Source organism: Octodon degus, unplaced genomic scaffold (genome assembly GCF_000260255.1).
Source record: "Octodon degus isolate 3935 unplaced genomic scaffold, OctDeg1.0 scaffold00004, whole genome shotgun sequence".
In the NCBI taxonomy this organism is placed as follows: Eukaryota; Metazoa; Chordata; class Mammalia; order Rodentia; family Octodontidae; genus Octodon; species Octodon degus.
Genome location: NW_004524580.1, coordinates 597,890 through 612,432, shown reverse-complemented (window position 1 = coordinate 612,432; position 14,543 = coordinate 597,890). Strand labels below are relative to the sequence as shown.

The window sequence follows — 14,543 nt, the reverse complement described above, 5'->3', positions numbered from 1 at the left end:
GTTGTGAACTGGCAGTCAGAAATACTCTCCAGAGATTCTGTCTAAAGGCCCTCAATAGACACTAGACATTTTTATCTTGGGTAGGTGGAATAGCTTTAAATCTGGAGGAGACAAAGTCAAAGAAGCAATTAAACATGCATGGGCCAAATAATATCAACAGGATAATTATTAATACAGTCAAAAATGATTTTCAGCAAGGAGACAGAGACAGTAAGGACTTTCCACAAAATGATAAAGTCCATGGGATCTCAGCATCTCACATACCATTGATTTGATGTTGTTTGAATAGCTGTTGAGACATTAGCAGAAGGATCTGGCAGGTAATAACTTTTTAAAGTTTCTAATTACAAAAGACTAGTTAGAACTTTTTGTAGGTCTATTAGCAGAGATCTCTTAAATGTGGGTTTTAATCTCTTATCTTGCATGGTCATTTGGTGTTGTCTCAAATAAAGTGGCCAACTCATTATTGGGTGTACATGAATTATAGGACCTATGGAAAACACTGAGTACTTTTCGGTATGCAAGTGGGGCCACTGGCTGGGTATCTACTGACATCTGCATGAGCATCTATTAAAAGTTTAACAGACTTTCTCCTTATATTGGCAGTTAACATGAGTTGCCTTAGGCTGAAAGAGGAAGACCCATGACCCCTTCAATGTACAACTTCCTCTGATTCCATCATGAACACTTTCTTTTTTCCTTTCTAGCAGCTTTGGACATTTTTGCATGAAATGTCCCTTCTGTCTATCTGGATCCAGGGAAGAGTAACTTTTTCCCCATTTCCTGACTGGCCTTCATTCCTGTAGGCTGCTAGTATCACTATTATCATTTTCTGACTATAATGCCGTTCTGTATCCTTTCTACTATGAAACACCTCACCTGAGACAAATTTATTCCTGCAAAACTTTCTAACTTCTGCAGCTTGTGTCAGATACCTGGGGCCTACTAAGCAAGGTATAATGTTTTAGTTTTAAGGCTTCCTGCATGTAGTCCTGCCTAAGGAACATGAGAACAACTTCTTTTGTAATAGGGCAGAAGACCCTGGGCTGTATGAGATGGACAGTTAAGGCCTTAATATGTCTCTATAGACAAAATCTGGTAGACTAAATGAAAGGAATCTAAAATTTATCTAACTTATTTGCCATAAGTTTATTTGTATGATTACCTGGGTTTTGGTATCTTCTAAAGTACAAAGTTTTAGAGCATGCATAATCAAAGCATGAGCATTTGAGCTAATAGGTAAGTTAGAAACCTTTTTAAAGGTTTAAAGGTTGTAACCCAACTGGCCTTTAGACCATTTTATTCATGGAGTCTAATAGCTTGCTGTAACTCTCTCTAGAAGAGAAGTCACACCTGTATTTACTAGCAGCATGAAATACTTGAGTTACATCAGAAATCAACCAGGATAACTTATACATTTATCATGAAATACATAGCATTCAATCAGATGTCCCATTCAATATTCTGGATGTGGCCCCTATTGTAAACAAGGGGTACTGCTGGGGGATTTTTCCTTTTAACACTGTGGCTCTGAGTTTTGTCACAAATACAAGACCTGGCTCTATCTATAGGTCCTAAGCTATTGGACCCTGTGTAGCCAGTGTCTTTATAACTTTTTTACACTGACAGGATTTTATCTGTCCTTGGGGATCTGTATTAACACATGAAATACATTTTAAGTCCTTGTACATAATATATATATATATATATATATATATATATATATATATATATATATTGCATTTGTGAAAACTAGTCTCAGCATTTCAGCTTAAGTGAGTTTTTTCAATGTTTTACTGAGGTATTATGATTGGAAGAAAGGAAGGTCAGAGTTGGAGAAGGGCAAAGAGACCTGTGCCAATATCCAGCAATAGGCTGGGTTTTCCCTTAGTCATGATTACTCAGGGCTCTTCCATGGAGATGGCAGGTAGAGATATCAGTCTGGTCAGAGGGAGGAGGCAGGCACAGCACCCTTCAGTCCTAATGGATCACCTAGGAAGCTGAGTCTGAGCTCTGGGGCCTAAGCGTCAGAGTGCAGTCTTGCTTCTAGTGGCTGCCTTGGCAGTCAGGGCATGGCCAGTGGGCCTCTTGAGACAGTCCCTCTGATGCTGTCTTGGCTTTTGACAGCAGCAGCAGGTGAGCCTCATCAGCAGATGACCCTCATCATTTTTCAGCTCTTCTTGGAGCCCAGAGAATCAGACTCAGGTTCTATTTTTAGGCTGCAGCAAAAGGAGCCATTTTTGATCTCTTCGCTTTCTGTCCCTTCTTTTCTCCCAGTTCTGATTATATGACACTAAGGAAGTAGTTTTTACTAAAGTATCAAATGAGTTGTCTGGCTCTTTTCTAATATCTGGAGCTGAGCGAGTAATGAACTTATCTGTAAGAATAATTTGTATCTCTACTGAATTAGCATCTCAGAAGGTATGTCTTACCAGTGCCTCTATTAAACATCGTAAGAAATCAGAAGGGTGTTTATCTTTCTCCTAGAAAATAGCTAAAATTTAAAATAACTAGAAGGCTTGATTTTAGTTCTTTTTAGACCTTCAAGAATACACACTAGAAAATGTCATCTTTAGTCTCCTGCCTGGCTGGCTATTAGGTCAAAAGAGGTCTGACTTCTTGGCCTCTAGTGAAAATGGGTAGCTCCACTGGCTGTCTATCTTCTGGCTGTTTAAATTAAACAATATGATGCTTATCTCAAAATGTAATAGCAGCTTGTAATTCTGCCTTTCATTAGAAGTCAAAGCTTGGTTTAAGATTAGCATTATATCATTTCAATCTGGTTGATAGATCTAAGTAAGTCTCCTAAAGACATCAATGTACTTATCAGGGTCATCTAAAGATCTTCTAAGACTGAATTTATCTGTTTTAGATCACAGGGGAAAAGTCACATGAAGTCTAGAAGTTCTAAATTTCCTATTTACTTATTTAAAGGATATTATCCTTGAAAAGCTTGCATACACTCAGATAAAGATGGTTGTAGCCTTGTAGAGGCCTGGAATTTAGCTGTTCTAAAATCCCACCCTTTAGAAAGGCAAACAGGGGAAACCTTACTTTCAGTAATGGTAAGCAAGGCTGTGATTTGATTAAGGCTATCTTGTCCTTAGGCCCCAAAGGTTATGGAGGAACAGCCTTAGGTTCTGACATAGTGAATGCCTTAGGCACCAGGACTGCATGCTTCTCCTGCAACTCACATCTACATTTCAGAACTAGATAACTATGACTTTTTTAAGGCAAACAAAATCTGAACATAAGACTTTTTTTTTTACCATTTTGCTTTTAACAGTATCATACTAGTTGTAAAATAGTGTCATAATTAATACTTCCTCTGCATTCCATTTTGGTTCTAAGGAGTACATAGGCCACATCCACGTGCAGAGAAATAGTAGATGGCTCTTTTTCAGTGTGCATGGATCAAATGTCTTCCAGTGCATTATGATACACTTTAAAGGAGTAAGAAACTTTGACTGTGAAATTCCCATAATCTGGAATGCAAAGAGAGAGAGAGAGTTCTGGGTGTCCCCACCTTACCTCTAATTGATTTCCCTTCAAGGTGTCCCCAGAGTAGACCACTCCAGGGCAGGTGGATGCTCTTGGAGTGAGGGGAGATCTGATCAGCCTGTCCACCCTCGAACTGGCATGTGATTTTTGTCTCCTGGAAATCTCACAAACCATGTGAACCATGCACTTTACTCTTATTGAATACTTGTAAATATGTTACAATTGGTCTAGTGACAGTAATGTCCATAGAAGGAAGCATAACTACTGTATTAAAAGGTGTGTTGGAAGCAGAGCACTTTCCTTGCTCTGCTGTAAAAGAGATCACCATTAGAGGTAGACAAAAGGGACAGTTGACTGGAGGAACTTTGCCCTGGGCTCTAGGGCAAAGAAATCTCCAAGGCACTTGTGTTCCTTCTTCTAGTCACCAGGACAGTCTTTCCTAGAACTAGTCTATATGAAATCTTTGGAGCTCACAGGTAAAAATTTATCATCTAGCAATCACATTTTACATATTGGTAAAAACACATTACTTTAAAGCTGACAAAAATCTTTTCTTTACTCATAGTTAACATGTAAGGCACAGATGCAAGTCATTTCCCTGATAGCCACTGTAGAATGTAAACTATTTCTACAGGAGAACTAGGCAGTGCAGGTGCCTATGGCTGCTGCTTCCTGACCTTTGGAGACCTTTGGATAGGACAGCCTTAATCACAGCCTCACCCACCATTACTGGAAGTAAGCTTTTCCCTATTTGCATTTGTGCACTTACTCCTATTGAATATTTGTACAGTAACTAAATATTTGTAAATATGTTACAATTAGTCTAGTGACAGTAACCATCTATATGAGGAAGCATAACTATTCCATAAAAAGATGAGTTGAAAGCAGAGCACATTCCCTACTGTGCTGTAAAACAGATCTACTTTGGATATAGGCAAAAGAGACAATTGAATCGAAGAGCTTTGCCTGAGTTTAGGGCAAAGAAATCTCCAAGATGCTTGTGTTCTTTCATGTAGTCACCAGGGAAGCCTTTCCTATTAAATCTTTGGAGATCACAGGTAAAGCTTACATTTATCATCTAGCAATCATATTTTACATTTTGGCAAAAAACACATTACTTTAAGGCTCAAAAAAATCTGTCTTACTCTTAGTTAACATGTAAGGTATAGATGTAAATGATCCCCGATAGCCACTGTAGGACATAAACTATTGCAAGCTGCCTCAGCTTAATTTTTGAAGGAGTGACGCATTAAGTTGTTCTACTGAAAAGCTCAGGTAGAATTCCTAGCTTACTACAGAAAGAGAAAAATTACAATAGTTAAGTGGAGATCTTTCAGTGGTCAAGAGCTAGTTTCCGCCAATCACCTTTAGGTATCTGCCAAAGAGGATCCCTGGCCATGATCCCTCCAGTGTTCCCAGTTTCTATTGGCTCACACAACCAAAGATAAGTGTCCAGAAAGGAATCCAGCTGTCTCTCTGGTCAACATTCCATCAGCCATTGGCCTCAAGGGGATTCATCGAAGAGTGGCTGGGGAAACCTGTCCTCTGCTTCAAAGGGTGGCAGCTGCTCTAGGATCATTTACTAGCTGGCAGAGCAACCACTGTTTGTCTGAGTTCTGCAAGAGATAGTGAAAAGCCTGAACAAGATTACCTAACACTTTATAGTAAAGCTTTTAAAGTGAAAAACTTAGCTCTTATGTACCCAAATGATAACAACCTAGAAGAAAAGTTTGAGATCCTCTCTTACACTAAATGTGTTTTGGTCTTATAAGTGTGTTTCTTTTGGAGATAGCTCCTTATAGTGTCACCCAGAAGTCAGGTTTTATCCCAAAGGGTATCTTTCCAGAACACTAAGCCAGAACATGGTTTTTGTATGTGTCCTCCTGGATGGGTATAGTTTCTCTTTGTCTCATCTGACCCAGAGACACGGTATGTGTCCTTTTTTAAAAAAAATGACTTCCCCATCTTTGGCACTAACAAACACTCATTCTCTAAGGGCTTCACTCAGTTGGAACAGTCTAGAGTTTTCCTAATTTTACATGCCTTTCAAAGACATGGGAAAATTAAGAGTAAGGTTAAAGAAAGGTAACTGAAACATAGAAGGCCTGACATTTCCTCTAGCATGTAGAGGGGCTAAGAGCCAGCCCATCACAGTGAATCCTGTCCTCCAAGTCTTTAAGAATGATTGCCAACCTAATGTTATTTAGTGGGAGAAAGGAGTTCCATGTTTCATATACAGACATGAATATTTTCTAAGTCTGTGCTAGATTTAAAAGTCCCATTTTACAGATGTTTATATAAAGTCCACTAGGAGGCTTACTAAAGTTACTGTCTCTAGCGCTGCTGTCTAAAGTCAAGCAAGGAATACCAGTACATTTAACAACTAGTTCAAATGCAACATATGCAGGTACAAAACAGTCACAAAATGTCCTAATAGAGAAATATCATAACCTTGTAACATTTACATGTTTTAACTTAGATTTACCAACACATTTTGACCAACATTTTAAGAAAACTATATGAGACAAAGTGTAAGCAACAGCAATTTTAACAAAATTGTATGAGGCAAAGTATGAACAATTATGAGCAATGGGCAAAGACATCAACATTTGAAGCATAAAAATATGTTACCTAAGCAAGTACCAACTCAGAATCTATGAAAGAGAAACAAACTCATACATGCATCCAATGATCTTGGTGGGAACCTCCAAATAATATAGGGGAAAAATGATCTTGATGGATGACCTCCAAATGATATAGAGGAGAAGAAAACTCCCAACATGAAATGTACCTGAGATGAGTTCATGTTCTCTAAAACCAAAGAATGAATTTTAAGAACAAATGGAGGTTAAGAGCAGAATATATTTATTTGGGGAAAGAAAGTTTCTGTCCAACAGAGGAACAGAAGGGGGGGTCCCAAGAGGGTGGTTCCCCCATTTATTTTTATTTTAAAGAGAAAAAACAATAAAAACAATGATATAAAGTTTCAACACAAGATAATATATTAATATTTGTTAATACATTGTGTATTTTTATCTTCAAAGTAGTTGCTCAGATTGCAAGATATAGGCATGAAGATGAGTCAAACAAGATAAGTACAAAATGTTCTTTTTAATGAATAGAAATTATCAGTATTTTTGTCTTAGCTATCTTGTCTGACTGTCTGTCTATCTATCTCCCTTCTTTTCTATTTCCCCCATCTCAATTTCTCTTTCCTTTTGAGCAGTTTCTTTGCTTGTCCCTATATCTATTGTATCTTTTGGATCTTATTTACTCTTTCAACTTCTCACATCACAGAGACAATATGTCTACTCATGTGAGTCTGATCTATAACACTTATGAGTATGATCTCAAGATGTATCCATTTACCTATAAAAACTTGGAGCTTATCCTTCTTTATAGTGGAATAGTACTCTGTTGTATAAAAATACATCTTTATTTCTTTTGTTATTTTAAAGAAAAGAAAAACAACAATGCTATAAAATTTCAAAATTGTAGGAGAGTAACAATGGTGATTGCATTGCTTATTGTTATCTTCAAAGTAGTTGTTTCATATTACAACATATAGGCATGAAAATTTGACTAAGCAATATAGACATAAATCTGTCCTTTCAATGAGCTAATTGTAGTTAGCAGCATATCTTAATTACCTTGTTTGTGTGCGTGTGTGTGTGTGTATTATTTTTTTCTTTTCCCTTTCATTTTTTAACTTTTCCACGATTACAGTTTCTTTTAACTTTTTCAGGGTGAGATGAAATCTCAGTGTTTTAATTTGTATTTCTTGAATGACCAATGATGTTGAACACTCTTGTATATATTTATTTTTCATTTGAATTTCTTTATCTGAGAAATATGCATTCATCTAAGATGCCCATTTTTGAATTGAGTCTTTGAATTTGGATCCAGATGTTTTTCAGTTCTTCATATTTCTAGATAGAAGTCCTTTGTCTGACAGCCAGTTGGATAACATTTTTTCCCACTCTGTGGGTGTTTTATAATTTCATTTTGTTAGTGACAATAGAAAGATATCCCTTACTCATGGATAGGAAGAACCAACATTATGAAAATGGCCTTGCTTTTGATGTGCAATAACTTTTTAATAATATGACATCCCAGTTGTTGATTCATTGAATTACTTACTGTGAAGTTTGGTTTTTTGTTCATGAGCTCTCTTTCTACACCCATGTCTTCTGAAATTTCTACCTACTTCCTCTTCTAGTGCATTAAGCATTTTGTTTTAATGTTTAGATGTTTGATCCATTTTGACTTTAGTTTGTGGCAATAGATATGAACCTAGTTTTAATCTTTGGCATATGGAAAGCTAGCTTTTCCAGCATCATTTATTAAAGAGGCTATCTTTCTTCCAGTGAACATAGTTGGCCCCTTTTACAAAGATAATGTTGTTGCATGTGTTTGTAGTTGTGTCTGCATGTTTTAATCTGTTGAACTGATCTATAGTTCTGTTTCTATGCCAATACCATGCTGATTTGGTCACAGTAGCTTTGTAATACAATTTCAAGTCAGGGATTGTGATGCCTTCTCCCTTGCCGTTGTTGCTCAGGACTGCCTTTGCTATTCTAAGGTCTCTTTTATTTCCAAATTAATTTCAGGAATTCATTCTCTAGTTCTCTGAGGTATGCTAATAGTCTTTTGATCAGGATTACATTAAATATACATAATAATTTTGAAAGCAAGGCCATTTTCATAATGTTGGTTCTTCCTATCCATGAGCAAGGGATATCTTTCCATTTTCTTACATTCTCTCCCATGTCCTTTTTTAACAGTACTATAATTTTAAATGTATAGATCTTTCTACTTTGGTTAAATTGATTTGTAAGTACTTCATTTTCTTTGAATGCTATAATAAAGGATATGGTTGACCTAATTTCTGTGTGACCTTATTGTTTGTGTACAGGAGGAGGTTTTTCGACTTCAGGCTGCCTTAAGGGCAGGTCTGGTACGGCTTCTGGACCTGGGAATCAAACAGTGGTCTTACGCACCTGCTTGCATTTACCCAAGCAGTGCTTTAAACAACCAAGCTGTCCAACAAAGCCCAAAACATCTTCAAAAACATTTTTTTTTTGGAACCAGGGATTGAACTCAGGCCCTTGCGCTTGCCAGGCAAGCGCTTATTCTACTGAGCCAGCTCCCTGACCCTTCTGTATAGGAATACTATTGATTTTTAAGTGCTGACTTTGTATCCAGATATGTTGTTGAATTTGGTTATTAAATTGAGAAGTTTTTTGGTAGAAGTTGTGGGGTCTGCTACAGACAGTATCATGTGATCTGCAAATAAGGATAATTTAACTTCTTCCTTTTCTACCCTTATTCCATTTATTGCTCTCTCTTGTCCAACAGCTCTAGTTAATATTTCTAGAACTATCTTAAATTAATATGGTAATAGCAGACATCCTTATCTTGCTCCTGATTTTAGAGTGAAAGTTTTCAGTTTTTGTATATTTAGTATGATGTTGGTCACTGATGGCCATAGATGGCTTTTATCATATTGTCTCTCCCATTTTTATACATGTCAAATTTTGTTGTTGGTATTTTTGTCATTTTGAGACAAGGTCTTGCCATGCAATTTAGGCTGGGCTTGAGTTCACTTTGTAGCCCAGGCTGGTCTTGAACTCTCAGCAATCCTCTTGTCTCAGTCTCCTGAGTAGTTGGGATTATAGGGAGTTGCCAGCATGCCTGAATCTCTCATATTTTTTAAAAATAAATTCTTACTTGCTTCTATAGAGAAGCAGTAACATCTACTTAACAAATCCCTCTTAATACACTCTTCCTGTATTTATAGCATTTTATTATTCAAGAAATATCAACAATTTTCAAAAAAATAGAGAAATATGATTAAGGGAGCTACTTCTTTAACAGGAAATGTGAAGCAGAAAATTGCTTTAAGAGGAAACTGATTTGAAGTTCTGGAAGAGTTCCTTCCCCGCCTCTGTGTGATCCAGAAGAGCTGGACTTCTTCCAAGACTCTTGAACAGAAAAATATGTTTCCTGCACTGTCATAAAATCACTTCTTCTTTGCTGATATAATGAAAGGAGCTTTGGCCCAGAGTGGAGCTTAATGCCTGTACTATCAGCACTAGGGAGACTGAGGCAAGAGTATTGTCTCAAGTTTGAAGTCAGGGTATTTCTAAGATAAAAAGCAATAAAGCTCTGAGAATTGAGGGAAAAAGAGATGGAAAAGGAAAGAGGCTTCTTAAACCTTCATAATTATAAAATGAGAAAGGAGACATGTTATGGTTTATGTGTATTTGTCCCCCCCAAAGCCTCATGCAGACATTGAGGTACATAAATTGGTGATTAATTCATGATCCAAGGCTGGGATTATGGGTCTGAGTACTGCTGGGATTATGGGTGTGAGTTCTGCACCCAACCTGGGGTGGATAGCCTGAATGCAATTTAAGGGAGACAGACTTGCTCTCTGTTTACATTGTTGCTGTTACTCCTTCCTTTGGCTCTCTGCTCTTTGCCACCACCATGAAAGGTTGCTCTCTGCCATATACCACCCTGCCTTGGAGCCACCTGAGTATGGACTGAAACCTCCAGTAAGTGATCTAAATAAATCTTTCCTTCCTTCATTTTTGGTGTCTGTTATTTGTCCCAGCAATGAGAGAAGAAATATGTATTGGAAATTGAAGAGAAAATGATGTAAAAACCAATCCCAATAAAGTGATTCACCTGACCTTGCCTTTTTTTCCAAAGTAAAAGTATCAGCATAGAAGCGATTTTACCCACTGCCTCATTACAGAACGACTGTTGTGGCCTCAAGTCCCGCTTCTGTAACAACAAGTTTGCAAGCTGTCACAGGCAACGCCTTCTGCATTCTCTATAGGTGGCTGAGAGAGGAAGCCTGAGTCCAGGCTCTCAGGCAGGGAAGAGCTTTCTCCACCAGAAAGGAGAAAACTTCTCCAGGTGAAGATTTCTGGATTGAGGTGGGAAGCCACCAAGACACTGTAGTTCAGTCACAGGTCAAGGATCCTAGAGTCTGGAGAGGCAGAAAGAGGTGATATTCTTTGCTCACCAGCCTTAAAATTGAATATCTGCTTCAGGGTCAAGGCAAGAGGCACTGCTCACATAAACCCTCCTGCACTAAGGTGCTGGAGACTGGTATGAGGACAGGATGGGGCCGGAGACTTCTCTAATGCTGGAGCTGCAAGTGTAGAGGTGGAGGGGTAGCAGAGATGTCAAGTTACAAAAGAGAGGTTGTGCAGAAAGACAACACTTTAAATTACCCTCTGGAGTCACCATTTTTGTTTTGATCTGAAATGGCCCAACTTCTACTTCTATGAAAAAAAGAAAGAAAGAAAGAAAGAAAGAAAGAAAGAAAGAAAGAAGAAAGAAAGAAAGAAAGAAAGAAAGAAAGAAAACCTACTTCCTTGTGATTTATAGAGAATCCATCAGCAATGAGGAAAGCATAGAAACTTGGTCTGTAACCCTGCACTCTGCAGTAGGCCCATCCCAGCCTGCAGGAGCCTAGGATAGCAGTGGGCCTAGGAGGGCTCCGAATGTTACTTCATAGAGTAACTAGACCATAGATTCTACCCCCACAGGGTGATGACATAGACCTGCAAGATACAATGGGGAAATACTGAAAGGTAACTCATGGTATTGAAAAGAAGATAACACGGAGCTTTTTCAATATACCATTAGAAGTCTCATAAATGCAATGAAGCAAGCAAAAGGTAAACTAAAACAATCCTAAACTTTGGAAAATTAAGAAACATATAAATAATCTACTGTCAAAAATGAACTGAGTGCTCACTTCGGCAGCACATATACTAAAATTGAAACGATACAGAGAAGATTAGCATGGCCCCTGCACAAGGATGACATGCAAATTCATGAAGCATTCCATATTTTTATTTAAAAATAAGTTTAAAAAGCAGTATTCTGGCACTCAAGACATATTCCTAGTATACTTAGTACACTTTAATGTTATTTTTTAAATTTTTACGTAAGTAGCTTGTGCTTGGTTTAGATAAATTACAACACTGAAAATATTGTCAATCAGAGATGATAATTATACACACTTTCTTAGCCTTTCAGAATGTCAACCTAATCATCTAAATTTTAATACCACAAATATATTTATCATACTAAAATAAAGTGAACCGATGCCAAAAAATAGAGTTTATACTCAAAAACAATAACATTTTTATAAGCCAAAACTTTTAGGAGAGCCTAGTGATTACAAAGAAGTTTATGCTAATTTAAAGTCATCTGTTACAAAGGTTAAAAGTCAATTGTATCCACCTCAACAAGAGAAGTTAAATACAATAATGTAAGAAGAAATAAAAAGCAAAAATAAGTAAATACTTTAATGTAATAGTAACAATATCTACAAAATCAAGGTTCAGTCGTTTAAAAAGACCAATAAGTTGTTAAATCTCCATTACTACTATTGAAAGAAATGCTGGGGTAGGTAGAATCACACTTAGGAATGAAAAATGGGTCATCAAAGCAAGATAGATATTACAAAGGCAATAATCAGATATTAGTACCAATTTTATACCAATAAATTTGAAAAGGTGTAGGAAGTATTCATATTCCTAGCAAAATTCAATGTAAGAAAAGAAAAAAATCTGAATAACTATTAAATTGTGTGCCTGAATTTATTCCTTTCCCCAAAGTAATTCCATGCTTATTCAATCTCATCAGTAAATTCTACCAAACATTTAAGAAGGAACAAAGATCAGTCTTATAGAAATGTTTCTGAGATTTTAAAGCATGGGAATACTTCTGATTTCACTTAATGGGATCAACACAAAGTTGACCCCAATCCATGATAAGGACATTACAAGATAAAAATCAGAAGTTGCTCAAGAACTTATATGCAAACATTTTAAACAAATTGTAAGCAAGGAAATACAAAAAAGATAATGCACTGTAACTTGACTGAGCATATTCCAGGAGTGTGAGTTTATTGCTATTAATAAGCAATATGTTTTATTACATTAAAATAACAAAAGTGAAATCATTCAGTCACCCTTAAAAGTGCAGGAATTGGGCCTATGAGATAGCTCAGTAGACTAAGTGCCTGCTTAGGCAAGTGCAGGAACTGGGGCTTGATCCCCAGCACCACATACTGTGCCAACCCTGCCCCTGGGCCCACTGAGCCAGCCACCCAGACCAGGCATGGTGGTGCATACCTGTAATCCCAGTGCTGGGGAGGCTGAAAATGAGGATCACTATGAGTCTGACTGCATAGTGAGACCCTATACCAAATATATTAAAAAGTACAGGAAGTTTATTTGCTGTAATGAAATGGCAATTCAAACTTCTCTCAGGAAAATAGAAATAGATGTGAAATTCTTGAGCAGATATGTATCTAATGGTGAAAGACTGAAAATTTTGCCTTGGGATTGTGAATGCAACATGGATGCACAACAGCATCACTTTTAGTCAGGACTGCAGTGAGAACTGCCTGCATAGTTCAGGAAGCAAAACACTAAGAAAGCATAGAAAAGTAGCATTACTCAGAGATGAAATAATTGTGTATATTGCAAAATCCAAATAGATTTATAGAGAAACTACAGAAGAACGAATTTGGCAAAGTTTCTACAAAAAAGATCAATTTGCAAAACTCAATTGTACTTCTATACATTAATTACAAGTAGGAAATAAACAAGTAATTTTATCCTGAAAAATATAAACACTATTGAGAGAATATATGGAGAACTAGACAATGTTCATGAATTGCAAGACTCATTCTTTTTGAGATATTAACTTCTCATATGAAGGTGAGTATGGTGGTACATGGCTGCAATCTTAGTGCCTTGGGAGGCTGAGGCAATGGAATTATAGGTTCAAATCTAGGAATGTCTTAGCAAGACCCTGTGTTAAAAGAAAAAAAGGTTCAGTGCAAAGGGCCTAGGTTCATTTAATTCCCAGCACTATAGATAATTACACATACTAATCCATAGACGTAACAAACTCTAAATCAAACAATTGGTTGTCTTGCTGTGAAAACTAATAAGCTTATTTTAAAATTAGCATGAAAATGCTAAGAATAATAAAATGTGGTAATTCTCAAGTTTATGAATGAATTCCATTTCAGGAGAGCATTTGTAAGCACGATTTTTTCCTAAGTCTGACAAAGTGAGTCTTATGCACCTTTGACATAGATATATAGTATAAAACATTAAAAAACAAACACACAAAATACTGTAAATAAGCTATTTTTCCTTTCCTAGTTGTTTTAAAGTGGCAAAGTATGGTACAGCTATAAATAAACTATTTGTACTTCTGTAGTTCCCGTATTTTCACTTTTACTTCCATGGTTACACTCTGCACTTCCTAGCACACCCTGGGCTCTGACTGAGCATCATGCCGCTGCACAGTGAGCTCACAGCAGCACAGCTGGATGGTGTCCAGCAGATGCAGGAGTTGCCTCCCTGCTTTGTTCACAACTACAAGTGTTCCTAATGTGAGGTCCCTTCCTACCTGTGAGAATTCATAACTCAAATGTTCCTAAGTCAAGGTTTTACTATAATGTTGAGGAAATAAAAGAAAAAAGTGTAGAATATTTTTACTAGACAGGTAAACCACTCATGGAGCTATAGAAACTAAGAAAGTATGGGGGGGGGTTGCCCAATAATAGATATTGACCAATGAAATAAGAGTCCCAAAAGATCTTTTTGACAAATTAGTGGCAGAAGTGATGACGTAGTCTGATGAGGAAAAGTTTGTTTTCTTTCTTTCTTTCTTTCTTTCTTTCTTTCTTTCTTTCTTTCTTTCTTTCTTCCTTCCTTCCTTCCTTCCTTCCTTCCTTCCTTCCTTCCTTTCTACCAGGAATAAAACTTTTGACCTCACATTTGCTAGGCAGGCACTATGCTATATCTTCAGCTCCGAGGAAACACTTTTTTTCAATCAATTTCATTAGGCAAAACGGCCAAGCATATACACATTCTTGACTGTTATCAGTTATCAAAATATACATCAATTTTAAATGGATTCCAATCTTAATATAAATATCTTCAGAAGAAAAATGTAATAAAAGACTTGACATGCAAAATTAATAAAGAATG

The 14,543-nt window shown here is 36.9% G+C and overlaps 1 non-coding gene across 1 annotated transcript; it reads left to right on the top strand.

Moving 5' to 3' along the window:
• Nucleotides 1-11,270: 11,270 nt before the first annotated feature.
• On the top strand, nt 11,271-11,377 carry LOC111817406. The gene has a single exon (XR_002821610.1). It is a non-coding gene; the product is annotated as a U6 spliceosomal RNA (small nuclear RNA).
• The last annotated feature ends 3,166 nt before the right edge of the window (nt 11,378-14,543 follow it).